Consider the following 27,287-nt stretch of genomic DNA (forward strand, 5'->3'; position numbering starts at 1 on the left):
ACTTGCTTTTCTTGTGTTGGAAATGAACACCAAAATCCAGAGAAGGTTTAGTTATAATGTGCTGTAAAAGTTGAATGAAACGCATGATGTTATTTCCAGCAAGGAGCTGATGTTGCTCCAGTGGCTTCCAGTGAGGGGTGTGTTTTAGGGTCCAGGGGTGGCTACGTCTGCGTGTTTGACCGTCATGAAACAAGCGACTATTAGCGACAATGCTTCATCAGCCTTTCTTTCTCTGAAGTTTGAGTCATGTCTGCACCGTTTGTAGAGGGAGAGAGTGAGAATGGAACCTGAAATAATTAGCCATGGTGCTAGATGGTTGATTTTCTTGCTGGAGGATAGCCGGAGAGCAAGTAAGTGGGACAGAGTGTTCATAGTCCAAGTGACTGCACAGGAGGGATGGTCAGATGGTGGCACAGTTGGCAGCAGGTCTTGTCTCACCATGGTTCCTCTGAGGTCACCGCTAGCCTAACGACTTCTGGCAGTCCACTGCAGTGATATGCTGCAATGGTGGTAACTCAGATTATCAAACTGCCCGCAGTAATAGCTCAGCTGATTGTGTCGGTGTGCACTTAGGAGCCCATCAATCACGCTGTGGTAATAAACAAACACTACAGATTCTTTTAAAATTGCTACATAAATCATGCCAACGCATACTGCACAGTTCATTGAAGTGATATGGGTTGTTGGCACTGAGGTGCTGGTATGTATTCGGAAAGTGTTTAGCCTCCTGTGATTGCCTCCCCATTAAGTGCAACACACCATTCCAAAAATACTCAGCATTTAAAAACAAAGTGAATGATGAAATCCTTTAGCTGTGTTCCTAGATAAAAAAAATTGTCAACAGTTAAGAAAAGATATCTGGGGTAATTCTTTAATATTGTAGGCAGGTACCTTAGGAAAACTTCATCGTTTTCTGCATGCCTGAAAAAAAAAAACCAACCCTCTGAAGTCAGAAGTTGTTTATCTCTGGAATTGAACAAACTTGCCAAACCAATTTACATCAGCCTTTGCAAACAGAGATCAAGTAAGTAAGAAACAGCCGTGAGCCAAGAAGCTGGATTCTAGAGTACAGCAGTAATCAACTTTATATAGGCAGTTTAATAACGCTTCAAGAGTAAGGCTTTCCAATGGAAATCGTGATTAAAATCTTAATAAGAGAGGCGCGATACTACAATAAGTGAGTTTAATAGCTGTAATAAGCACTGGTAAAAGTTTGAATTCATGGGGAGAAAGTGTCTTTGGCAGTTGTGGGTCTGATTCAGCAGTGCCTGACTGGCGCTTGTGGCATGGAAACCCCTGGGAAGCCACAGCAGAGGAGGAGGCAGAGCTCAAAGGGAGCTGGCAGGTCCATTCCGCTCAGCCAGGAGCTGTTCCGTGTCTTCTGTGGAAAAAAACACTTCTGTTTCCTCCCTGCCTATAACTTTTGGACTGCTTTTTACATTTCCTGACTTTCTCAAGCCACAAGGTAGAAATATGAAAGAAGACACCCACACAGCTTTAAATGACTGATGTCTGTGTGTGTGTACGTGTGCACATGTGTGTATGTGTACACTTATTTATGTCTATGTCACACTGAAGAGAGATTATTTACCTAGTGAAAAAGCAATTGGCTACATACAAAATGAAGTGCTAAACAGGATGTTGAATTCATCTGGAGAAGTGAGAGCTCCATGAAGTCGCAGCTCTCTGCAGGGTTGTGCTGAGTGCTTGTTCCAACTTGGGGCTGTGGTGCCGTGCTCAGGCTGTGGCATGAAGTGCCTCCAAGGGCTGCCCCTGGTCTCCCTGCTGGTCTCATGCAGCAGTGAATTTGTACCACTTGTACCACAGCTTTCAGTAAGTGAATGTAACACCTTGTGTTTATCCTAGATGAGCAGAGTAGATGTGGTAGCTAACACGTCAGTTTTAGACAAGCATCTGGAAAGAGGTAGTTACCACGTGGGCTCTCTCTGCTGTGGTCATGGATTCCTACAGAGTTGTCCTGCTTTAGTGCTGTCCCACACCCCGCTGCAACAGCAGATACCTGGTGATATACAAGAGGCATGCATTTCAAAGGGAATTACAGAAGCAAAATACATACCCTTCTTTCACTTTGTCTGGTGGATGTGTAGTGCTGACTGTTAATGTTTATAAGGCCCCCCAACTTCGTGCAGTCAGTATTTGCAGTGAAGACGACACTCTTGTTGCTAATAAGGTAGATTAGGCAAATGATTCAGAGGACTGGTTCTGAGAGCTCCCAGGACATGTAAGGGCCATATCCACCCTTCAGTACAGATGTGAACATTGGCATTTTAATCCTAACAGGTAACTTACTTGCAAGTAACTACAAGCATTTTTTTTTTTCAAGCTGACATGGAAGGTTTTGAAAGCTGCCTTTTAAAAACGTAAAGGAAGCAAAAGCATCACATCTCTTCCTTTTGTAGGTACACACAGTCAACATTTGCCTTTGTTTAATAGGTACCCCACTTCCCCATGCAAGCTGAAGGGAAATATAATTCAATAGGAGCCATCCTAATTATAAAATCGTCTCTGATGTCAAGCCAGAGGTCAAACAATGCCTTTATTAGAAATTGTGGCTTGTAAACAAAAACACTCATCACAGATTTCCAGCAAAAGACTGCAAGGCTAAGAAGGAAGACTAAACTAGCCAGTAACTACTTGAGATGATAAAGCCAAAATCTGATCTTAGCTTTATTGTACCTGTGTCATCCAGTTAATCTTTGGTTTATGTTCACACAAAACAGACCGTTAGATGAGTAGCTGTGTAGCACAAACAAAATAAAGCCCACCTCTTGGATCTAAATGCTTTGACCATAGTAAGTGAGGAAAGATACACTGGTTTTCCCCTATATACGTACACATAATACATGTGTGTAAGCGTGTGTATAATAGGTTCGTGTGAAAGTGAAATGGCGACAACATGGAGCATAACCTTACCCTTAAGATAGAAGCTTTAGCAAGACTAAGCAAATTAAAGACATATACCATTCAGTAAATAATCTCAGGAAAAGAGTATTAGTTAGACAAACTTACTGTTTAACAGGTTTCATGTCATCCTCCTTCATCATCCTTCTGCTGAGTTCAAGTATGTCCTAACAGGTCTGAGTTTTCAGCATTCAGAAGTACCCAGCACATATGAAGACAATGGTACAAATTGGTATTTACAAATAAAAGCTTTCTATAAATACACTAGAAGAAATGCGGAGCAGCCAGTCAAATAGATGATGAGGGGCACAATGGCAGTTTTAGAAGTGGGTGTACTTCACGTTTCATACCAGACCTTGGCTTTGTGCAAGTTCATGACCTATTAAAAATATTACATGACTTATTACCAAGCCTCACCTTATTCTTGGACATGAGCTATTGATCATGTGAATGCTATTGTTTCCACATGTTTTATCATCCTGGACTGTAGTCTCATGAGTGGCAAACCTAATGCCCATTTCAAGAACAAAAACACCTCAATTAAAAGTCAAATCTTCATCTGCATGTGGTTCTAATTTCTGATTCAGGATTAAAGTTAGGTAACACTCAGGTTTTAAGCAGAGAGAATACTATAGATGCAAAAAAAATATATTATCTGCTTTATTGTATAGGCTATTCAGTCTGTTTGCAGACTCACTGCCTATCTGCCTATCTAGAGAATTAATGTTTAATAACTTGGGTTGCAGGTCAAGGTGGCAGATGTGAAAAGAAATTACCATTTTTCAGCCTTATATTGCAACATATGTTCCATGACCTATAATTACTCTGATATATGGTTCACTGCTTAAAGACCAAGCTCCTTGAATTGTGTGGTTATGCAGGAACATACTTTTCTTTGTGTTTTTTTTTTTTAGCAACTACTAGAGTGTGAATAAAAGAGAACTGTATAAGTGTAATAATACTCATGGAATTCAGAAACCACTGTAGTTGTGGTGCAACTGAGTCTACTGATTAAAATTAACAGTAATTCCCAAATGGATGCTGATCTTAGGCAAAAACATCACAGGATGGCAAATATACATCATTCTAAAAGGAAAAGGAAAGGGACGTGGGAACTAGGTAATAAAAAGGTATAAGAAAAACAGAGATGCCATTTATAGAAGAAGTATTTGTTGGGTAGTCAAAATTTACTGTGGTGGAGAAACAAGTATGCAGTACCAAAATTCCCCACTAAATCTCAGGAATGGATTAACTCTCACCTCTCTGTGGTCAGCAGCCCATGTACTATCAGTGCTCAGTCTCTTCAGCACCCTGCAAGTTATTTCTGTCTGAGCTTCTGTCTTCCAGTTCTTGCTCACAAGCGTTGGACTCCTTGAGTGCGACGGAACGAAATTTCAGCATTTCAGTAATGGATCAGCCAACACTGGCTCTTGTGTTGCAACTCACTCTCCAAAGTCGCAGTGAACATGCTTCAGCTTGCTTTTCCTTAACTGCTAGTGTCCTTAATGCAAATTACTGTAGCCTGTTGACAAAAGCTACCTTTCTCCTATGATGAGACAAACCACCCTCCAATGCCATCTAGCGATGCCGACAGATTTCTTCAAAATTCTAGATCTTGTGCTTTCCATGTAACAATTGTGCATGCGCATACTGTAATTCTTACACTTTCATAATAAACCAGGAACAATTTTCCTTCAACTAGTTTCAGCAGGTTAATTTACTCAGTTAATTTACTATACTGTTATATTGCATTTTGATTCCTTCCAAATTGTTTGGTGCTGTAAGAGGCCACAGTATCTGCTCCAGCTGTCACCTGGAAAGTCATTTGGTGCCAAGTGCCTGTGTCTTCCATCTTGCATGCATCTGATGCAAACTCTACCAAAGGACCACGTGAAGCCTCCTGTTCAGTACCTTCTGAGGGCCACACATCTCACTTTTAAAGCTGAGCTCCAAATGCAAAGTCCTACAGAAAAACCATAACAATTTTAAAACTGCACATTATCTATTGTAGCAAACCAAGTATGAATGGCATCAAATTTCTGTTGCTGTGCCCTCTCAGAGATGTTAAGGTTTGAATCTGAGGAACTGAACACAGAGGGGATGAAGGAAGGAATGGCAAATTTGCTGTGTATAATGTATTGGACACCATCTGTATTTTATTCAAATAGGGTTATATATTTTGTGAAAATAAAAACCAGCCTCATGAGTCAGTGTGTGCAAGGCAGTCACTTGAATATCTATAATGGGAAACACGCTCTAGGTTGGAAGTTGCAAAGGGAAATCAAATGTTTTAAGTGTCAAAGTTGGAAAAATATAAAATACGCCTGACACCGTAGCTATTGAAGCCAAAATGAATAAATCATCATCTCAGGAAAGCAAACCCCACCAAGCTCTTGGCTATAACCTTCATTTTCCTACACTCAAATAAAATTACATACAACCTGATAATTTAACCAGACTTGTCAATAAGAACTGATGGCTTCAGCAGACTCTATCACTTCATGCTTCAGAAGCATCCAGTATATTATCCAAGAAATAAATTTAATGTCAAACTTTTCTCTTCAAGTTGATAGAAGAACCTTACACAGTGGAGCTGATGTAAAATACATTGTATTGCAGAGCAATAGAGTAAAATGAAATTAATGCCAGCTCAGTAATTTATTCCCTATGCATGGCCTTTCCTGAGCACTTATGCAAGAAGTATTTTAGTATCTTTCTAAGTAGGGCAAGCATGACTTCCAAGAAGAAATTTGAGAGAAATTTTGAGGTTACAACAGTAGGAGCCTGAGCTTACACTCCCATCTCTGTTACAGTCTCACTATTGATTCTGGTCAAATTTTAGACCATTTTTTTCTTTTTGTAAATCTCATTATCAGAAACGCATTGTGCAAACATCACTATACCCAGTTGTGCCAGTCTGGGGAAAGTTACTGGGACACAGTGTTCTCTGGCTTTGTCTGCACCAGGGTTTTATTTATAACAAATCAAACAGCCTGATGGAAAGATGAGAATATTGACTATAGCTGCAACTTGACATGCCATCAAGGATGAGGATTTTTGTTTAGTGTTTAAGAGGGATATATACCTATTTTTTTTATTTGTCAGAAGGGCATAGTTGCTGGAAATTGCAAATCAAAATCTCATTTTTACTTGCTCAGAATAACCTAGCCACCCACTTGCCTGCTAAAAATAGATCCACCAGACTGAAGTCTATGCTATGTGGTGCCTGAACTGAATGCACCATTGAGGGAAAAGAGTGATGAGGACTGGATTCAACATCCCCAGTCATCATGACCCTAGATGGACATTTCAAAAAGCTTTCTTTAACCGTTTATGCTCCGACACCAACTCCTATACCTTCCCCCACTCTGAGCAGCACTTAGCTTTCCAAACATCCTGCTGGCTTTCAAAGAAATGCCTGGAATTAAGTATCTTTTATTGCAATCGAGAATAGTATAACTGTGGTCACAGTTAAAGTATGCCGTTCAGGCAACTGCCATTTCCTCCAGAACGACCCTGATAGGGCTGACCACAAAGCCAGTCACCCCGTCGGCATTGTCTGAAAGCCACCAGCCACTGGCTCTGATGGAAAGACCCAGAGTAAGCACAAACCTGACCCTTCTTCTGACACATGCCTACTCTCTGTCAAGCAACAGATCAGGATTTTCACAAGGCTAAATTATTAAAACAGCTCAGGTCTTTCTCTATAGGAGTGTCATATCACTTGTTTTGGTAGCTGTGATAGGGCCAGTATCTTCTACCTTGAAAATAAGCTCCCCAGCTTTGGCTTGGTGCATGTACAGCAGCAGGGAATTGTTATCCTGTGAGAGAGTGCTTTTCTATTGACATGGTATCTTAATTAAATCTACAAATGGAACACATCTTTGGTGTTTTCAGTAATTTTTTTCTTCTGTGAATTACTTTCAATATTTGTTTGTTCTTCAGCCAGAAATGGAGTTCAAGGGAAGCTGGAAACAATGCTCAGCTTAGAATCTTGATATTAGCACATACAGTCTACATAAAGACATTAAAAACACACATTAAGCAAAGCCTCAGACTCCACAGAGAAAGTAAGGCTTTTCACCATCCTTGAAGACTAATGTAAACCTCTTACAGTGGAGGGTATTGGTACGCGTGCATTGGAATTTTTTATTACTCACCTCTTGAACTGCTAGTTAGGAAAGTTTCTTACAGTACCTGCTGATTGAACCGAAAAGTGTAAACTTGCATTCTTCATGACATATGTTACTATTATATAGACCTGGACTAGCCACTAAATTCTGGGTTTTCTGAATATAGTTTGTAAAAATAACTGAGGAAGTTGCAGTGCTACGTGATCTTGTAGTGCAGGATCTCAGACTCAGTTGATGAGCTCTGGTTCAAAAGTGCCTAGTAGAATCTGTGATTAAACTAATTCAGGAATTATGTTTATACAACTAAACATTGAATTTGATCACCTTCAGATGACTGTGAGGACATCAACTATCTGATGTGTTTGTTTTCTTTACATTTCTTTTAGCTAGCTGATTTCCCTTCAGCATCACTGTTAAATTCACTGTTTGGGATGCAAATCTTAAAGTATGTTCCAGATCTTCCTTTTGAGGTTACCAATTAATCAAACATACTTCCTACGTAAGTATATTTACTTACATGCATGAAATAGTTACTGTTTTCCAATCTCCAACTGCATTTAATGTGATAAAATTGAAAAGCCGAGTGATCAAAGATATTAATTACTCTGTTTCGTACACTGAATATTTTTGCTCTAAGCAAATGTAAGAGATCTGATACTTTTTTTCAAACAGTATGAAGTGAATGTATGAATTTTATGAAAGATTATTTATCTCCAAATGTCTAAGTTTCAAAGATAGGTACAGTTATCCAGCTTTCCAGTAACTGCAGATGGCCAGTACAAAAACGTGCAAATGGCTGAGGAAACGGACAAGCTGAGATTCCCTTACTCTTGAAAACAACTGGCGTTCTATCTCCAAATCAGAAAAACATCTGAGGAAAAAATGCAGAAGTGCAGAATAGAGAGTGACAAGCCTAGATGTTTTCCCCAGACTGCTATGTTCACTCATGGGGCTCAACTCAAAAAGCTTACTGCTGTCACGCGAGGTGCATAAGAGGCAAAGAAGGCTTAAAACATTCACACTACAGCTACTTTAACTTGCCTTTCTTACCCCTTTCAGTTTCTTGCTCTGTATCATGTTACACTGTCATTCACATATAGAATTTGTACGTGAACTGATGGTGTAAGTCTATTTTATTGTTAAAGATCAAATTCCCACTACCAACCCATCCTTTCCGAACTGGACTGTAAATCGAGTCTTGCTGTCTAACCCTAGCCCGATTCAAACAAAGCCACTGACTTCAGCAAGCTGGCTTGTATAAGTCTTCTTAAGATATGACCTGTATGTTCCAAATTGTCTCATTGTTTGTCACGTTCACACCTGGGACTTGTATCCTTTGAAGGTTTTTGTGAAAGCTTCATCCTCTTGCCCTTCCAAAGTCCAGCAGAAGCTGTGACTTTGAAGATGTAGCTACCTTTTTTTTTTTTTTTTTTTTTTAAATCTATACTGCCCCTTTGTCCAACAGCCCTTTACTTTAACATGAACATTTTCTTCCAGTCTGCAATATAAAATTCCCAATTATCTCTCTTGGAATACTGTTGGAAAGGCTTAAAGCCAGTGCTCTGCATTTCCCACTGCCAGTCAATACTTCTCTGCCCTCTGTCAAAATTACAAAATTGGAGAAAGGCAATGGCTGTGGAATATACGTTGTCCATGAGCTCACCTAAGAAATGACGCAGTGAATAGTCATTTGTTCCCTATTGCATAATGGTCATTTTTCCATGAATACTGCTTGAAGCAGTACAGAGAATACATTTGCATAAACCATTTGTTAGAAACAGAAGACTCTTTGTGAAGAACTATTAAAAAAACACATAATCTACTTCTCTGTTCTTACGCAGGTTCCAGTGAGAACACAGAGCTCCTTTGTAAACAGAATCTAAATACAAGGGCTGGGTATGTTTTTCCTGCAATCAAGATTCCATAAATAATAAAATTGGAGTTCAAAACCAGAAGTACCTGAAATTGTTAAATGTAATGTTAATGATTTCCTGGCAGTAGTTGAAATTCAGAAAGTTTAACACTACTAGTATCCATGCTGTTTTGACCGAGGTGAACCCCCACTCCCCAAGTTCTGCTAAATAAAGCTGTAATTAATCTGCAGTACAAATTTTGGTATCTCCAGTTCCTGGGGAAAAGCATTTTTATAATACATCAGGGGAAGCTTATTCTGTAAATTCAGTTGTGGGTTTTAATAGCCTTCATAACTCATTGCTGTCTCAATGATTTTCTGCTTTTATTGCCCATCTGAGCCCTTTCGTCGAGATAGGTGGCCTGGAAGGTTGCTTTTTTATGATACCACCTTTCCTCCTTAACATTTCATTGCCCTTCCCCAGTAGCTGATCTCGTGCACGCTTCAAGAGGCCCTCCACCACCTCCATGATCACACAGATTGGGATAAGTAAGCCAGATAAGTCAAGGCAAACAAAGCCCAAGTGTGGCACACTGAGCAGCCAAAGAGATTACCGCTCATGCGATTAACATCTTTTCATGCTCCTTCTCCCACTGCAAGATGGTCTTGTTTCCTTTTCACTGGACAACACAGTTCAAGTACTTACTTGTTGCCCATCCCTGCAGTGAATTACTTGGGCATTTCTCCCATTTCCTGGGAGCCCTTCTGGGGCTGGGAAGGCGCGGGGCAGCACTGTGTGCAGGGAGGCCCTGGAAAAAAGTTCTGCATATGTTTTGCCAGGCCACCTATGTCAGGAGTACATTAATGCAATCACTTTGTTTTATTAATGGATAACTCCATTTTTGAGAAGAAATACGAAACTTTTGCAGATAACATATGCCCTCAGCATACAGTAACAACCACTTGGGTTAATACAATGCAGCCAGTTAATGCAATGATTATCAACTGTCACGTGGACTAACTATGTATCGCCTTTAATCTGGGTGTATCAGTGCCCTGCCAGCATTCATTTACATTAGCCAGCCATGTTGGGTGTTGAATGCCTCCTGGCATCCCCAGAGCCAAGGTGCCCTCACTTTTCCCGGGGCAGGACTGGACCTGGCTGCAAGCCCCACAGCACTGCGTCCTCTCTGCTGGCTGTTCCAACTGACTGCCTTCAACGTTGTGAATGGAAAATAAATACATCAACATTTTTTAAGTTGAAAAAAAAAAAAAAAGAAAGGGAGAAGCGTAGGCAGCAACAAATGCAGGAAGCCTCTTTTAAATTATGCGATCATTTCAATTATCCTTATTTAAGTTAGTGTCGTGATGTTGCCCACTTACACTGCTCTAGACTCAGCAGTGCACCCACACAAAAGCCCTGTGATTACCATTGCATTGCAGGCCAAGCCCAACCTTAAGCAGACAGAACTATTCCTCACCCCTCATGGTGCACCCCAGACTTGGGAAAAGTCAGGATCAATCTCTTGATCCATTAACTTCTTAGTTACACAGAACAGCACACATTCAGCAAGAGGAAATGAGATCTCTTTTTCTCAGCAGCTAAAGGCTGGCTGAATTTTGTAGATGTCCTTCCTGGATTTTAAATGCATTTTTTTGGCTTACACTTGTTAGGTGTTTGCTTTCCATAACATTTGTGTGATTAGACTTTACTGGCTCAAATATTTACAGAAAGTGGATTACTGGAAAACTTGAGGAAACACATTTCAAAGTAAACATGAAATTATTCCTTCCGGATGCGTTTGTTCACACATTCATGCAGAAACAGAGCCAAACCTGAGGTCATTTGCCCAATCTCCCCCAAGCAGCACAGCCCAAAGCAGTTTACCAGTGAGTCCAGCTGAAAACTAAAAGCATACCTGATTAACCAGACTGATTTGCCATCAGCTTACATGCATTCAGAAAAATCACACAAAGTCTTAAGAGCTTGCTGCAGACCTGGCTGAAGCTGAAGGATGATTTTTCCTGTGAGGTTCGCACTCTGGGATGCAGAACACATCCCAAGCCTGCCTTCATCTCTGCTTCCCTCTCTTCCTGCCCCAGCTCATGGTGAGGAGGTGTTTAAAGCTATCCACTGCCCCCCTGGCCAAACTGACCAAGGAGCGATACTGCAGATCGGAATAGCACTCTGTGGGAATAGGAAGGATTTAATTTTAGCTGACGTTTGATCAGGCTCTGGGGGGTTTGTTAAATGCCAAGTGGAAGTCACGTAAGATAATCAGAAGCAGCAAATGCCAAATGGAAAGCATGTAAGATAATCAGAAGCAGGTTTAAACATTCTAAAATGCATTGATGAAAATACCAATATTGCTTTCGCAATCGTTTCTTCACAATCTATTTGTATTTTTCCTTCCAAATTACTTTCAAGACAAAACAAAAGAAGTATCTATTTTATTCCCAGATTTTTTTTCCCCCCCACAGCAGATGAGCTTTAGACAATTTTTTTTTTTTCTTTCTTAGAAGGATACCTCTATTTCTAGCTCTAGAACATAACAGCTCATTCAGTACTGGTCAAGAAAGTTAATTTGGTAGATGATGGTACAGTCAGAGAACTGAACGATGAACTCTGAGGTTGGTAGTAGAAGCATATCACATGATCACATGTATTTATTCTTCCTTCAATCTGTAGATCTGAGAGCTTGAAGACAGCATCCCTGAATTCAGCAGTGAGCATCCATGCTGGAATGCAGAATTGGCCACGTAGTAACATTTTATTTTTACAGTGTTAATATGGGATATGGACTGGATGGCTTCAAACAGGCAGCTGCTCTGTGGTGGTGTGGACGCTTTATATTGTAAAAAATGTATGCTGCTCAAAGATCTCTTTTTTTCGTTTGTTTTGATGTGTTTATGAGGTACACTGGCTGGGCTTCAGAGTATTCACTTTCCAAGAGCATAAAACCAAATAGAAATTTGTATTTGTTCACTGTGGTTTTCTGTCTGTCTCTGTAAAGCCCTAGCAAGAATAGAACCTGTTTTCTGCAGGGTCCTTGAACTGACAGATGTCACATGGGCTTTTCAGAGATTTTTGGAGTGATTGCTGTAGCCAGACACCTAACTACATTAGCAGGAGTCAATTCCTAAACTCTTCCAAAGATCTCAGCCTCTCCAATTCAGTCAAGATTCGAGTTTCTTCACAGGCCAGATGAAATTACTCTACAGAATAACTGTGCATAACAACGGATAAAGGGCAAGTCTATGCATATTTTGTGCACTATTGCTCTTCTGGCTGCAGACTTGGCATCGGTGGAAAGAATTTGGGCAGCCAGTTGGAAAACTCAGCCTTGCATATTTTTCTAAAAATAAATAATTGCTCTTTAAAAGAAAAAGAAGAAAACATTATGAAAATAATCCTTATATTCAAAGCTATATGTTCCATATACCCCATATTCCACATTTCATTGATTTAAAGATGTATCTGCATAATCCTCCTCTCATAAACATGAGAATTGACCATATATGTGCACTGAGAAAGTGAATTACTGAAAAACCAACACTTCAAATGAAAAATATATTTTGTGGAATGCTGTAGGGAGGGTGATTAGTATGAGCCCCTAACAGAAGAGGTGCTGGCAAACAGAATTACAGGCTTTGCCCTTCAAACCCAAACTGCACTCTTGAAGTGTTTTGCAGGATGCGTGCCTGGCCAGGGCACAGGGTTTCATGAGCTCTTTTATCTGTTCTCTCTTTCTGTTCTGACTCGTGCCCAAACTAAGGTGGTGGCAGTCAGCAAGTTGCTGTGCATCTTGCAGGAACACTAACTTGTTAGATGAGTGATGATTCCAGACTCAGCATTCCCTCAGCTCTCACTTGTGACAGTGATTGCCAAGGCTAGCAGTAAACTAGATAATGTGGGAGGAACAAGCACACAGTACTACTTTGGATTCCTTTTGAATTTTTAAACAATGACACATCATACGGCCTTATATTCTTTAGATAGCCTAAGGCCATACATCGGCTGAGGAAGAATGCAGAGTCATTATTTCTCACTCTGTTTTCAGGCACGAAATTAAAACGTGACATGTTGTGCCAGAACTAGAGAGTGCATTACTTGAGCAGCAGCCAGGATTGCTACAATCACCTTTTATCAGAACCTGGTGAAAGATGAGGTTAGCAGAGTAGCTATAATTTTTAGGAGAGCCTGGGTATCTCCGGGTAGTAAGGGAAAAAGGGCCGGATGCAAGGAGCACGGCAGTAATTATGCTATTTTTCTGGAAAGATTGTGCCTGAGTACTGTCTTAAAGTGGGAGAACACATTCTGCTGGAGGCATCTCTGCCTGAGCACTTAGGGGGACATTGCCTAGGTGTTGCTTGACCCTCATCACTGCTGAAGCCATTGGCTCTGCTCAGTTTAGGCCTGTGCCCCACACAGAAGAATGGAAAGCTGAGGATGCAAACTAGCCCTATAAGCTGGTGTTACATATGAAGCAAATTCATCCATGACAGATCCAGAGTGGGTAGAACCATCACAAGAAAGAGGTAGTCTTTGTTTATCTGACAATAATTCGCTCTAATTCTCCCAAGACAACCACAATATTTAATACTGGAACAGAATAACTGCCACCTCGATGTGACAGCATTGCCCCTTCTCTGTGCATCCTTTCTACCTGTTAAATTCATTCTTTTTTCAATCACTGATCTATCTGGGAATCCTTTTCAAATTCATGTGAGTTTTATTAAATGCTGGGTAATATGTGACCCCATCAAGTGAATGCAGCATCCACTTGGGAGAGTTTTGTTATATTCAAGCCTTTGTTGGCAATGCAGCAAACTCTGCTGTGGGCTGCCGGGGGGCAGTCAGCCCAGGCTGAGCCTCACGGTGATTGATTTGCACAATAGGAACAAAAATATTCCTGAAACTCTGAGATCACTCAACTCTTCCTGCCAGACTTCCATGAAATATAACATGCAATCAATTTAGCTTACAGCCAAATTCTCCCCTTTCAGCCCCTTCTTTCCTTTGGTGTGTCAGCAAAGATAAATGAAAGAAGCAACAAGGAATACAAACAGCAGTAGCGACAAGAGCAGCAATTACTTGTGTAGGGAGGACTCATGGTGCCAGGCCAGAGCAGAACCCGCATCAACTTGACCAAACACAGGAATGAATGAAAGGTCCTTTTGAAGGGGCAAAAGAAAGACCGCGTTGACCTCTTGGCAGAAAGAGGAAACTTCAAAGGGTATACAACAGTTAAAAGACCCAGTTACACACAGCAAAAATGACTTGCACTGGATGCTAACACAGTGAAACTAAACTACCTCATAGTAAGAGATATAGCAGAAGGTGGAGTAGAGGGGGTATACTTTCTGCTAGCCACTGGAAAAAAGTAGAAAAGGCTAATTCTGTCAGTTTGGTATTAGGCACAGGGTTTCAAAGCTGTGCATGTGAGGAAAGCACAAGTTCTGGCAGATCTCCTAACAGACTTGGAAAAGTTCGGCACATGTTTTCTTTTCATTTTTCTCACCAAGAAATGTTCTCATCGTGTGCTTCTTTTGGAAACATTTAGCAGTTCCTTAGGTATGACAGAAACTACGTTTGAGGAAGCTAGAACTAATGAAATGGGGTATTTAAAGGGAAACCTTCTGAATGATCTGAGTGTTATATATGATTTATGAAAGCTATATTAAAAAGAGGAAAAAAGTGCTAATTGCTTGAGATAGTTCTTTCTGCTGTTTTTCTTCACCTGGGGTTCAGGTTTTTCACTTGCTCAGTGCATCTTGGAAAGTATTTAATCACACATGTAATTTTCAGCACAAGAGAGAGGGCTTCTACCTGCAGGGAGACTGTGCTCAGAGTTAGCAAGTGCATAAAACCTTTTGCTGGACTCGCAGCGCTCTGAATTCCAAGGATTTGAGAGCAAGTAAATTGAGCACTTCAATGAACAAAGACTTTCCTCTTTAATCTACTCTAGCTAGGAAAGATAAGACCTCAAATAGAATCTAATTCATGACTAGATTTTGCATTATGCATAATATGATAAAGATGAACTGACACTGCTTCCATGAGGGTAAGTTGCGCCGCTCCATCTTTCAAGAATTCTTGGAAAAAGTGCATACAGTAAGGAATGAAACAAACCTTTTGAATACAATTTATGTGGAGTTTCAAATGGCTTCTGACAGGGCCCATACGAGAGGATTTGAAATAAAGAGAACATTCCATTGCAAAGCAAAATCCACAGGGTGCTGGGAATTCATAGTAAATACTCAATTTTTATGAAGAGGGCAATGACAAAACATATTGGACTTCTGTTTATTATTTGAACTATTTTGGAGAAAGAGATTTAATGCTATTTGTCAAGAAATGATTCTGAACCGTGATCAACTGAAGACGACCATTAAACACTCCTCAAAATACTTGTATTTGCCAAAAGTATTCCTTCTTCCATCCATCTATCAGCATGCTGGCAGCTCCAGTGAAAAGTAATGTGTGTTAGAAAATAATAAACTTCTCATTATCATAATGGACTTTGATCTAACACAATTCCCTGAGGAAACAGATATGAATAATTGTGAGTACTACAATTTAATTAATATGCCTTTCCAAAATAAACTAAGAGATGGATTAGAGAAATACTTCACAGAAGTAATATCTCATTATAATAATGATTTAGCAGAAAACTATGAATGATACATTTCCAGTTGCACCATAGTTTGGTTTTGGATGCTTCAATACAAATTGACATGATATGAATAGAAAGTGTCTGGAGAAGAATAACAAAACCAATTAAAATTGTGTGAAGATCCATGCGAGCGATGACTTCGACTGTGGGCATTTGACACGCTAAAGACAAGGTTAACAAAACATCGGGCAAAATATGCTTTCCTACGTTGAAGGTTTAGTATGCCTGCATTCAAATTAGTGGGCTTCTTATGCACTTAAAATAAACATATGCTTCCCAGACACATGGTCAGTCCTTCTCAGCCTGAGAAATAGGAACCCACTTTCATATCAGCCATTTACATTGTTTTTTTGTAGCTACCTTCAGCAGTCTTTTTACACAATAATCCGTAAGTCCTTGGTATTCACAGCCCATGAGCTGAAGAAGACTGATTTAAGTGGGACTTGAAGGAGATTTCAAACACGAAATAGCATCAGTTTGAAGAGCCACCATCCATTTCTTCTTTGTCCCACTATATAAGCAACAGAAGGCATCTGATGCAATGCATGTAATACATTCAGAACATATAACTCCTTAATTTAAAGGAAATACCACTTTGAATATTATCAATACTAGTCAACTAGAGATAGTACATGGTTCAGCCTATTGACTCACAGACACTGATTATTGTTTATGTGTGTAGCTGCAGTAGCACGAAGATTGATTGCACTAGCACACAGGCAGCAACTGCCATTTACAAATGCCAGCTAGTGCTTCTCATGGGAATTTGTGATAGAATACAGAAATAAGGCAGAATCACTACTATTAGCTAAATGTCTTTTTTTCCTTGTTTCCCCCCCCCCCTGCAGTCATACTATGCATCCCAACAATAACTTTATTTTTTTAAAAACAACTCTAGCTGATTTTCAAATAAATTTGGCAGAAGCACCTGAAGTTTCAAAGGAAATTAAGGTCTTACAGGTAGTGTCAAAATAAGGGATCAAGAAGAAGAGAGAGAGGTTTTGAAGTGCCTTGTTTAAAGGAGAGGCAGCCACGTGTATAGATGCAGGAATCTGTATGTCCAAGAACTGAATGATCCAAACAACAAGGTTTTGTAATTATAATATCAGATGCAAGCAATGCTTTGTCTAGACAACTGATGCATGCATGTCAATTCACGTTGTGCATTGTCTGGTGACCACTCAGCAGTGCTGTTTCTGTGGCTATTTGGTATTTAAGAGGCATACACAAATCCCTTTCTTTTCATAAAGACACAGTTCCCTTGATTTAAGATTAACAGAGATATAATTGCTTGATGGTTTATACAACAAGGTGCGGTCATACTGGAACTGGATTTATTCAGGACCTGGTGCAGTATTTATAACAGTTTAGGTTTATGTGTGTGTACAGATATATGTGTGTGTACGTACATGCATACATTTTACATTACATAATTTACATTATGCAGTGTATATCTATATAAGACTAACCAAGACTATCATGCTGGAAACTTACTCCAGTGTGTTCACTTTTAAACAGGACATATTTCTGCCAGCTTTCCTCACAGTGAATAATATCTACTGGTGACTTACTCAATTTATTTATATCAGATTACTCATAGAGTAAAGAGCTAATCAGCAGGAGGAAAAAATGCTGCCAAGGTTTTCAATTTTATCACCAAGTCCTGTGATATTTGTTTTTTTGTTCTGTGCCCTAGCTGCTAGAATAAGGAAAGTTCACGAGAATCTAAGCTTCCATTAAACAGAGTGACTTGCAGCCTTCCAGGATGTGGATAAAAGTTGAAAACATGAAGCAAATAACCTCGTGGGGTGAAGAAATAAGAAGTCATATATAAACATTTTTCTTTCTTCAGACATTCTCATGATATCTCATGATTTTGCAGTGCATGTGATGAATGAATAATGGTGTCAGGTTTTCTTCCTCAAACTTTAAAATGCTATATGGGGGTCACTGCAGCCAAGAAGAAATATAGACATTTGATTTTCTGCATGAAGAGATGGATCAGCATAAACAATATGCGGGGCTGAAAGAACAAGAAGAAGTACTATTCTAGATTGAGCAGAAATATGGTCCTTCATCTATGACAGTTGTCAGAATTATTAATCTCCTTTCTGGAATCAGATTGCTGAAACTATAGTAAGTTCTTTTTCAGGAAGTAAGTATCTCTACTCATTCAAAAAAAGCTATGGTGTATGAGTTTCCTGATGATAGTTTTACAAAACATCGTGTTTTAGCAAAAGAGAGACAAAAAGACTATAAAGACAGAAGAGGATGAAAAAGAAGTACACATCACATATGTAGCCCAAGGAATAAAAAAAAACAGCAAAGTAAAACAGGAAAAGGGATTCAGAACTTCAAAAAAAACAACCCTTTCTGTTCTTTGGCCGTGAGGAATGTCTAATCAAACTAATGGAAGTTATAATACTATAATGTGATGGAAAGTACTGCAATAGCAGCAGAGTGGCACAAATCTTAGGCTACAGCAAATGAAGACAAACCCAAATGCAGCACACAATGCAGAAACAAAAGAAGAAAAGCTGCTTACCTTTGGAAGACCTCTAGTAGGCAGGGATCTCCAGTGAGATACCCTCACCTCCACAGCCAACCCTTAAATGAGGTCTGGGTAGGGGCTGACCTTGGCTCCACCAGGTGCAGTCACTCAGCTGCACTGCTTGCACCTGAGCTCCCCTGGGTTGGCCCTGCCTTCCCACCAGGTGCTCTATCACTGTTTCAGGCTGTGACTCAGCATTTCCACTACAGAAGAGCATCGGAAAACTTATATTAGTTTCCACTTCATGCTGTAAAAAAGTATCTTCACACTTTTTTTTTTTTGGTTGATTATTCTTAGTTGTTTTGACTCTAGTTCTTCATGAAGTTAAAAAGACACGCTAAACTTTAAAAAACAGTGCGACAAGTTGCAATAAGTTAAGAAACTTCAGGGCAATGCCATCAGGAGTAACAGCCCGACAGAAACATCGCATACTTTAAGAAACATTATTAATCAAAATCATGGAATGAAAACCAAGTTTAATGCACTCACCTTTGACTTCCCAGAAGTAACAGATTTTCTCTGCTGTGAAGGGCATTTTGCATGAAGTCACCTAAAAAGAAGTTGGAGCCAAATGGTTAGACAGAAGGTAATCAGGTAGTGAAAAATTCCTGAGAATCTCCCTGTCATTTCCCTCTCACTTGTTATTTTACCTTTGGCTAATCCCCAAAATAAGCCGTGTTTCCTGCGATATAGCTCTTTGTGGCTCCTGGTGTTGTCTCTCTCTCTCCCCAGTGAGAGTATCACGTGGACATCCTCCTTTGCAATTTTTTTTATAGCAATCTCTTTTCTAGCTGTAAAAGATTAAATGAAAGAATTATTTGACCTGCTTTTCCTGGTCAGTGCCCCTCTAGCAAGCAATACATCACTGGAAGAATGTCAACTTCATGAGCCATTACTCAAATAAGGCGCCAACTAGGAAGAGTGAACTGAGAGATCCTGAAATTCTAAATTTATTGTCATTATATATCTAAAAATGAAAGAGACTCCTATAGTGTAGGGAGTAGGAAGCAGAGGGAAGAAAGCTTAGGAAGTCTCTCAGGTCATTCAAAGGCTTTAAATAATCTGTGTCTGGCAAGAAGAGTTTCCTTTCACATGGAACAGCTAATTCTGCTGAGTTCATTTTCAGTGTGGAAAGGTAGAATCTTTTCTATCCACCCTTGGTGAAGCCTTCAGAATGTTTTGGACAGGCTTACAACATCAGATTAAATGTAGATGGCTGAAGATGTACTAAACTTCACTTCTACGCCACAAATGGCTTTTCTCAAGCAAGGAAGACCAGTTTGTGACAGCTGCCGAACTGCTGTCATTTCTCACATCAGCTTGGTTAAACTTGCTTTCATGTCAGGGGAAACAGTTTGGGGCAGCGATAGCTCCAGACATTCAGTTTGTGCTATGACTACTACATCATGACCATTCTCCTTACTGCTTCCAGAGTCCTTCCAACCTCAGGTTTTGCTCATGGCCTTTGGGCAAACTCTCTGCACTGTTGTCTTTCCCTTCCTATTTCCATTCATATTTTCTTTCTTTTGCTTTTATAAATTTCATGTCCTGCTGACACATCTCTTCTGGGCCACCCCATTAGGCATACATGTCCACAAAACAAAGCTGGGAAAACAAGTAAAGCAAATTCCTTACAGATGTGAACTTTGTTTGCCTGCTTTGCTGACACACTTCAGCTCTGTTGCACACTCAGTCTTGTACATCTGTATAAAGTTCATGGTCTTGTAGGAAAGGACTTTTTAAGGATTTTTGTAGTCATCAGTGAGTTAAAAGAGTATTAACAGAGCCTGAAGAACGATCAGGATATTGCTAGAGTGGAGAGGACAGAAGTCTATATCTGTAAGCCAGGGCACAATATTTTAAGTTTTAATGTAAAACCCAAAATGTCTGGTTCTGATGAAAAAAGGCTGAAACATAAGATTCAGTGTAGTCAGCAGCAGAGTGGTTTGTGCCACTGACAATCCTCTTTTAGGGATCTGGGGAAAAAAAAAAACAACCACAGGAGACTCAATATGAAGGCGTTAAAAGGGTGAGCAAAAGACACAATCTCAGCCTACCATCTGGTGCATGACATGCAATGTTTTGAAGTGCTCCAGTATGAAAGAAATTCCAGAGACCCTCCAGGACTGGAGGAATTTTTAAAAAATATTAAAGAGTTCAGAGCTGCTCTATGTTAGAGTATTTTCTTTTAAGTGTATATAGTTTCACAGCTTCTGCAGTGCCAAGGATTTTTTTCATTAACTTTGTATTAGATCTTATGAAGTAATAGCAATATATTATCTCACTTATATTAATACTCAATATAACTACACGAGGCATTCATGAATTTGTCCATCAGACTTCTGAGAGACCCAGACTCCCTGAATGGAGAAACACAGCCTCTGCGCCAAATTCTGCCATAAATTGTACCTGTATGACTCTGCTCCTGCCTGCAATGTTTTTGGTAGGATTTTGAGGGTATGAGAGCAGAGAATCCAGACTGTTGATACAAATGTCTCCTGATATGTGTGTAATGATTACCACCTTTTCTCCCTTTTCACTTCTCCTGTGCCCTTACTTGGAGCCCAATCCTGCTACAGCTGTCGCTGGGTCATTTCCCCAAGCTGACTGAGACCCCCTCTGCACACATTTGGGATTTGTCTGCATGAAGTTTCCAGTAATACCGGGACCTTTCCTGCTTGGAAAAAAAGACAGCCTAATTCATTATGTTTGACTGGCATCCAAAAAAATGAAGCTTTAACCAGAAGTATATTATGTTACTACTACTAATGTTAATATTAATGATAATATTATTGGTACTACATTTTCCTATTACATTATAATATTAAAATATGTTATTATATTATTTTTATTATTACGGTTTTTTACCTAGTATCACTGTAGTGAGACCGCTTTTATATATGTATACACTTTTCAAAAACCTAGTTTCACAGCTGCTGAAAATGGCCAGTTTTCCATGCTCTGGCTTTTTGCAGGGATAATCCCCAGCACAGTAGTAAGCCAAGACACTGCAGACTGGAAACAAAAGTGTATGAGTCAAAAGAAAGGCTCTCATTCATGGCAGAATTACTGCAGCAGCTCACACTTCTGTGCTGGGACAAAGCAACCTCCAAAAGGGTGTGATCTTGGCAGAGAAGAAACAGTTTAAGTCCAGTTCTCTACCAGTTCAGTTTATGGTGTCTCATGAGCTGACAGGAAGGTCAGTCCCTATGAAATACCTTGTCTTTCCCCAAGGAACCATGAAAATGCTGTGCAGCACTCCCTCCTCCAGATGTAGCCATGAGGAAAATGGGCTCTCCACATGCAGGCATGCTAACGTAGAGGTCCCAGAACAGCTGCTGGCACTCCCAGTTATTTTGGCACCTAGAATCCTTTTTTTTTTTTTTTAATACAGTGTCCTGCAACAGGTATGAACTGTATTCAAGCACCGCAATTTATAATGTTATAGAAGAAAAAAAAAATCTTAAAAATGGCAAAACGGCAGTGGAATACTTAGCCTTAACCTTAGCAAAATAATTATTCTTTGTGTGCTATACATCATGTGATTTATGGTAAGGCTTTAGGAGAGACCAAATGAAACCCTGGGGTGAAATTGGCTCAGGATGATCAAAAGTAAGATTAATGAACAGGCATTCTTTACCCATACCATATACACTATTTTACTGGACAGAGAAGTCACTTTTAATGCTAGGACTCCTACCTATACGTTTATATTTTAAAATGCTGCTTAAAATTTTTTTCATATAATGCAGCTCGTATGAACTATACAGCGGGTGCTGTGAGGAACTTATGTTATCCACTACTGTGGGCACCTTCCAGGTGCCTTTAGAGCCATGACACGGTACAGGTTTGCACTGCGTGTTTTTCCTTACTGTATGACCAATGTCATTGTAGAAAGTTGAATCACTCTTGAGTGATGAGGAGGGAGAAGACAGGAACATGCCATTGTGTTGTCACTTCCATGTCCTAGGCTGTTGCTATCAAAGACATGGGGAATCAGTAACAAGAGCAAACACTTTCCATCACCACTGGCAGCCCCTGCCTCCCTGCCAGAGGCTCACATCAACACTGACCATTGCACATGCCCCTGACAGAGAGGACAGACCTGTCCTGGGCCAACCATGTCATCAACCTCTCAGTGAGATGGGACTGCTGCCAGCATTCTGCCTGCTGTGATGTGGCCAGAGCTGGTGCCCAGCATTAATACCATACCACTGTGACATGGCTTTTCCATGAAACAAATAATAAAATAATAAAATAACAAACAGCAGCAATAGGTAATGTTTGGGCAGGAAATTAAGTAGCTATATAATTACATCTTGGCAAAGGTGAAAAGAGAATTCAAAGCAGCATGTATTACCTATTGCCACATTTTGAGGTTTTGTGTGGTAGTTGCTTCTAAGATTTGTGTGTTTGAAGGCTAAATTCTGGAAGAAAAATGTGTGTTGCCTTCAGGTGATATCTCACACATCTGGCATTAAAGACAAGTCCAACACCAAACACTATAGCCACCCAAATGTGCTAGATGCTTTAGATACTGCTCCACTCATACATAGTTCTTTGTTTCAAATAGCATTGTATCTGAAGAGCATTCAAAAAGCCTTGCAAGCTGAAGTTTGCAAATATCTACATTGAGCTATGGTTTTCCTCATGTTACATGCAGAAATATTTGCAGAATTGGGCTCTGTATAAACAAACAGAAAATGGATATTGCGGACTTGAAACTTGTGACGCTCATTCTTACTTTTAAAGCTTTTTTTTTTTTTAACCTTTTTAGATTCAGAAATCAATAGGTTTAATACTTTTCAAATCCACTTTTTTTTCTTGGAGACTACTCAGGGATCTAAACTTGTGAGACAGACTCTGGCAAACATCTGTTCATTCTACATTCCAAAAGCCGTATCAAAATGTAGTGGGGACATAAAAGCCCTCGTGCACGGAAGTTTTCATGTCAGGAGTGAGATGGAATATGGCCGTGTTATGGTAAGTAGCTTTTGCTACAGAGAGACGAAGTGTGGCACAATCAGAATTAGATTCATGAGAAATCCCTGGTAGTGCTTTGATCAACATATGAGGTAGATCAGGTGGATCTCCAGTCCTAAGAATAGTAATAGTAAAGCATTTTGGGAGTCAGCTGCACATTGTCTTTCCCAAAGCATGAAGAGTTTCCATGAAGACTAGCACAGACTACATTTTTCACACAAAACCACAGCTGATCATTCACACATGTAAAAATCGCAGCAGGCCCCATGCTGCCAGCAGAGCTGACCATTCATTTCATTCCTCATTGCTGAGCTCTTCCTACCCTAAATGGCCCAAACTAGAACTGCTACCCTAACCATTATCACTCTCCAAAAATATTTCCATGGTGAGTGCAATCTCAGTGTATTAGCAGCCTCTGCCAGCACCCTGGCAATTCTTTGGGCAAGCCTGCCCAGGACACTGCTAATGGGAGGGCCAAACTGGAGCACCAAGGCCATGCCTGGCAGGCCCCAACTTGCAGCATGCTGCTGGGCCTTTCTAAATGTTCCCTTTTCCCAACACAAACCAAAATAAACAGAAATGTCTGTAATGATGATGAATGCCCACCAAAGGCTAAAATAATGTGCAAGTTTCTAATTTGTTTTTAAATATAGCAATTTTATTTGTGAGGTTTTTTGTGCGAGCCTCTCAAACACCATTAAACTCATACTCAAATATTTACAATGTGTTTATACTTACCGTGTTCACCTCTGAACAAATTGTTTGACCTTATTTGCAAATGTGTTACAAGAACTCCCAATGACAGATGATCTTTCATAGGAAATCACAACATGTAAGTGAAATTGAAGCTATGCTGCTGCCCTGTGCAGTATATTAAAGCACTCTGATCTTCTTAAAACATAAATTTGAAGTGCAGCCACCCTGGCAGACCCTGGGTGGAGATGGAGGAGAGTCCTCCTTTAACCTTCAGTGCACAAACGTGCACTTCACAGGTCAGTTTACACCACGTGAGATGAGGGCACTCTGACATATAAAACCTGAGGGGTTGATGCTACCCAGTCACTCAAATCACATAATTAATGTGCTTCTGGGTTCCAATAATAAACAATTCCGATGTCTACTCACTACAGCCAAACTTTCCTGGCTAAGTAAACAGCTCATTTCTTAAAAATGGCTCTTATCCAAAATGAAGTTTTTCAGCTATCAACCAATCCTGCTGTGAGTTTATATTTCCATGGTCAGAGGATCAACTAGTTTAGTTTCCCACTGATTATGTTAAGATTGAAAGAACTCATTAAAGAATTATTTATGTTTCTGTATCTATAAGTTTTATGCCAACATTTGCTCACATTATCTCCAGACACAGTAGTCACATTTAAACCAAGTCATTTTAGCTAACTAAATATTATTCTAATTATAGAACTAATGGAAGGTATGGAATACATGAAAGGAGATGTCAAGAAAAATTAGGAAAAAATCCCCAAAATACCTTCTTATATCTAAATGGCTACAAAGGTAATCAGAGAATAAAAGGAGGCATACTCACTGTGTTTCTTCCCTCATCAATTAACTGGAAGGCTCATTAATGAAGTGCTTCCTATTTATCCACAAATTATTTTAGTCAGATTCTTCTTTCACTGTTCACCATCTTTACCAACTGAGCTCTTAATAGGAAGTATGCACAGCAGTGCAACCTCCCCTTCCTCAGGTGACACCATGCATGCAATTTACCAGGTTATAAAAAGGCTGAAGAGCCTAGTGTTCCAGCCCAGTTCTTCCATCCATGAATTTTATGTTAAACAGTTTCCATTGATACCATTAAAACTGTTGTAAGTCAGCAATTGTGATTTACAATATCTGTGTCCAATAAAAGAATCAGGCCTATTACAATTCTTTGAACAGGAGTCTAAGCAATACCTGTTCCCAGTTGAGACATAGTCTAGACACACTGCATTCATCACTCTTTAGCCATCCTAAAGCCTTTCTGGAAGGATAATAATTCTTACTCATGTAATCATTGACTCTTTGTTGACATGACCAATAAGAAAGTCAATTGGTGTCAGCTGTAGTGGTGATTTTGTGATGGGAGCATCTGTCCAATTTATTCCTGATGAGACTTTGTCACTGTTAATTGGGTGGGGATGAAAGCTCCAGATCCTATTACAAGTCCTTTGAGTAGACTAGTTACTCACATGTTTTTTCAAATGGTTTATCTCCTTTGATTTGTAAAATTGCTTCCACTTGATGCTTTGGGCGCAGGTGTCTTTTGAGTAATAATAAAACTTTGCAGCAAGGCACTGAGGAATCCTAATGTTCTTCTCTATGTATCCTCATGGTTTAGGTGATGCTATGTCTTCCTGAGTCCTTCATGGTTTAACTTTTCATGCCTGTTAATTAATCATCCTGACACACAGAGTTCTACCATACCAAGAAATGTTGTAAATATCCTATATATAGTTCTCAAATAGAACTAGCAACTAGGGATTTCTGCTTTGTTCTTTTATCACACATATGTTTTACTTTGATGTAAACACTGTTTCAAAAACAGTAAAATAGCTTTTTCATGTTATGCATAGATGATTCCATAAACATGCATCCTGTTAGACACAGTAATAATTAAAAATAGCTGTATTTTGCTCCATATTCCTCCAAACTGCTTTTTTTTTTTTTTTTAAGGCTAAACTCAAATTCACATCATTTTTTGAGAAATGTTCTTGGTAGAAACTTTACTTTCAATTTGCTTGCCTGTAAAAATCATTAGGACTCATTTAATTCTTATAAATAAAAGGAATAGTAAGCTCAATAAACTCTTCGCATATTTTTAATTATGCAATAACATTAATATAACAACATGATAAAGTAACAATAAAATTTCACATTCAAAATTCACCTGGGTCAAATCTGAAAATCTCTGATATAAAAATTAAACGTGAAATTCAGAAACATTCTTATACCATCCTCCATTTTTGTCATTCCTAAATACTTTGCTATTATGGCAAACTGATTACATGTATCAATCTCAATCGTATCATATAATTTCAGTCAAAGAAAAACTTAAGGAAAAAAACCCTAAAACCTAAAAATCTTTCAGAACAAAGATGTGTTTAAATGAATCTTTTGTCCCATGCAGTTCTGTGGATAACATTGGAGTGATCTGTTAAACATTGACACATTGATTTTTAATTAAACATTTCTGAGTGCAGGTGGTACTAGATGGTCTCTTGATAACAAAGGCAAAGTTTAAAGGTTTTATTTGCTCTTACACCTGTTCATGAAGTCAGAGCTCCTTGACGATCAAGCTTAGCAGTGCCAAATAACAGAGAAGTAAAACTTAAATCTTGGCTATCACAGCAGTAGTAGGTTCATTTTCATTATATTTAATGGATTGGATCCAAAACTCAGTGAACTCAACAAAACTATTCACAGTGCATTCAGGATGGCTTGGGCATTTCTGTATCATCTGGAGTTTAAGCTTGGTCTCCCTGCAAAGGCAGAGTGGGTAACCTCGTGATCTCTGCTAAATGACAGAGGTCCGAGGTGCATTTGTGCTTTATTGCTTCTCACTATGATCCATGTTCTTCCCACTGAGTCAGAGAGCCTTGTAGCTCTAAACTCAGTGCCTTCACCTATTGGTATCTTGGCTCCTAAGTTAAAGATTAGGGCCTGAGTGTCAGTGGGCAATTGTGGTGGTCAGCTTTGGGTCTTTCAACTTCGCTTATTTTTCTTGTTTCTTTTCTAAACAAACTTCAGGAAGATCCTGCTTGCAAGGAGTTGTGCTAAGTGATATGCTTAGTGAACTGCGTTACCTTGGATAATAAAGAAGAGCTAAAAAACAAGTTTATTACAACAACTTAGCTACACAACTTTTATTGACACTGTGTAACTATCAACAAAACAGTCTCCCACTGATCGTTCTTCAACTGCTGTATTTGAAATATGCAATAACGCTAACGCTAATGTCTCTGAAGACTAATGAATTGGATTGAGGAGGAAATTTTCTTAAATATAGATCAAGAAGTAACCTTTTCTGTCCGATGTTTTTAGTGTAATTCAATAAAACCAAATAGCACATCATCTTAAAAATTATATCTGGCTCAGTGGAAATTTCCATTATTACTTTATTTTCTCAAAAATTATACCAACTAGAAGAGGACAGCCAAAAATAAGTT

The 27,287-nt window shown here is 39.4% G+C and overlaps 1 long non-coding RNA gene across 3 annotated transcripts; it reads right to left on the minus strand.

Annotated features, from left to right (window-relative positions):
* Positions 95–25,091, minus strand: LOC110395729. Of its 3 annotated transcripts, XR_002436597.1 has the most exons (7): positions 24,665–25,091; positions 18,786–18,926; positions 18,625–18,685; positions 18,130–18,338; positions 4,182–4,885; positions 3,031–3,098; positions 95–2,020 (listed from the first exon to the last, which is right to left on the minus strand). It is a non-coding gene; the product is annotated as an uncharacterized LOC110395729 (long non-coding RNA). The 3 variants fall into 3 exon arrangements; XR_002436596.1 differs by having other exon boundaries at positions 95–3,098; XR_002436598.1 differs by lacking the exons at positions 95–2,020; positions 3,031–3,098; positions 4,182–4,885 and adding an exon at positions 13,969–16,095.

This window comes from Numida meleagris, chromosome 3 (genome assembly GCF_002078875.1).
Source record: "Numida meleagris isolate 19003 breed g44 Domestic line chromosome 3, NumMel1.0, whole genome shotgun sequence".
In the NCBI taxonomy this organism is placed as follows: domain Eukaryota; kingdom Metazoa; phylum Chordata; class Aves; order Galliformes; family Numididae; genus Numida; species Numida meleagris.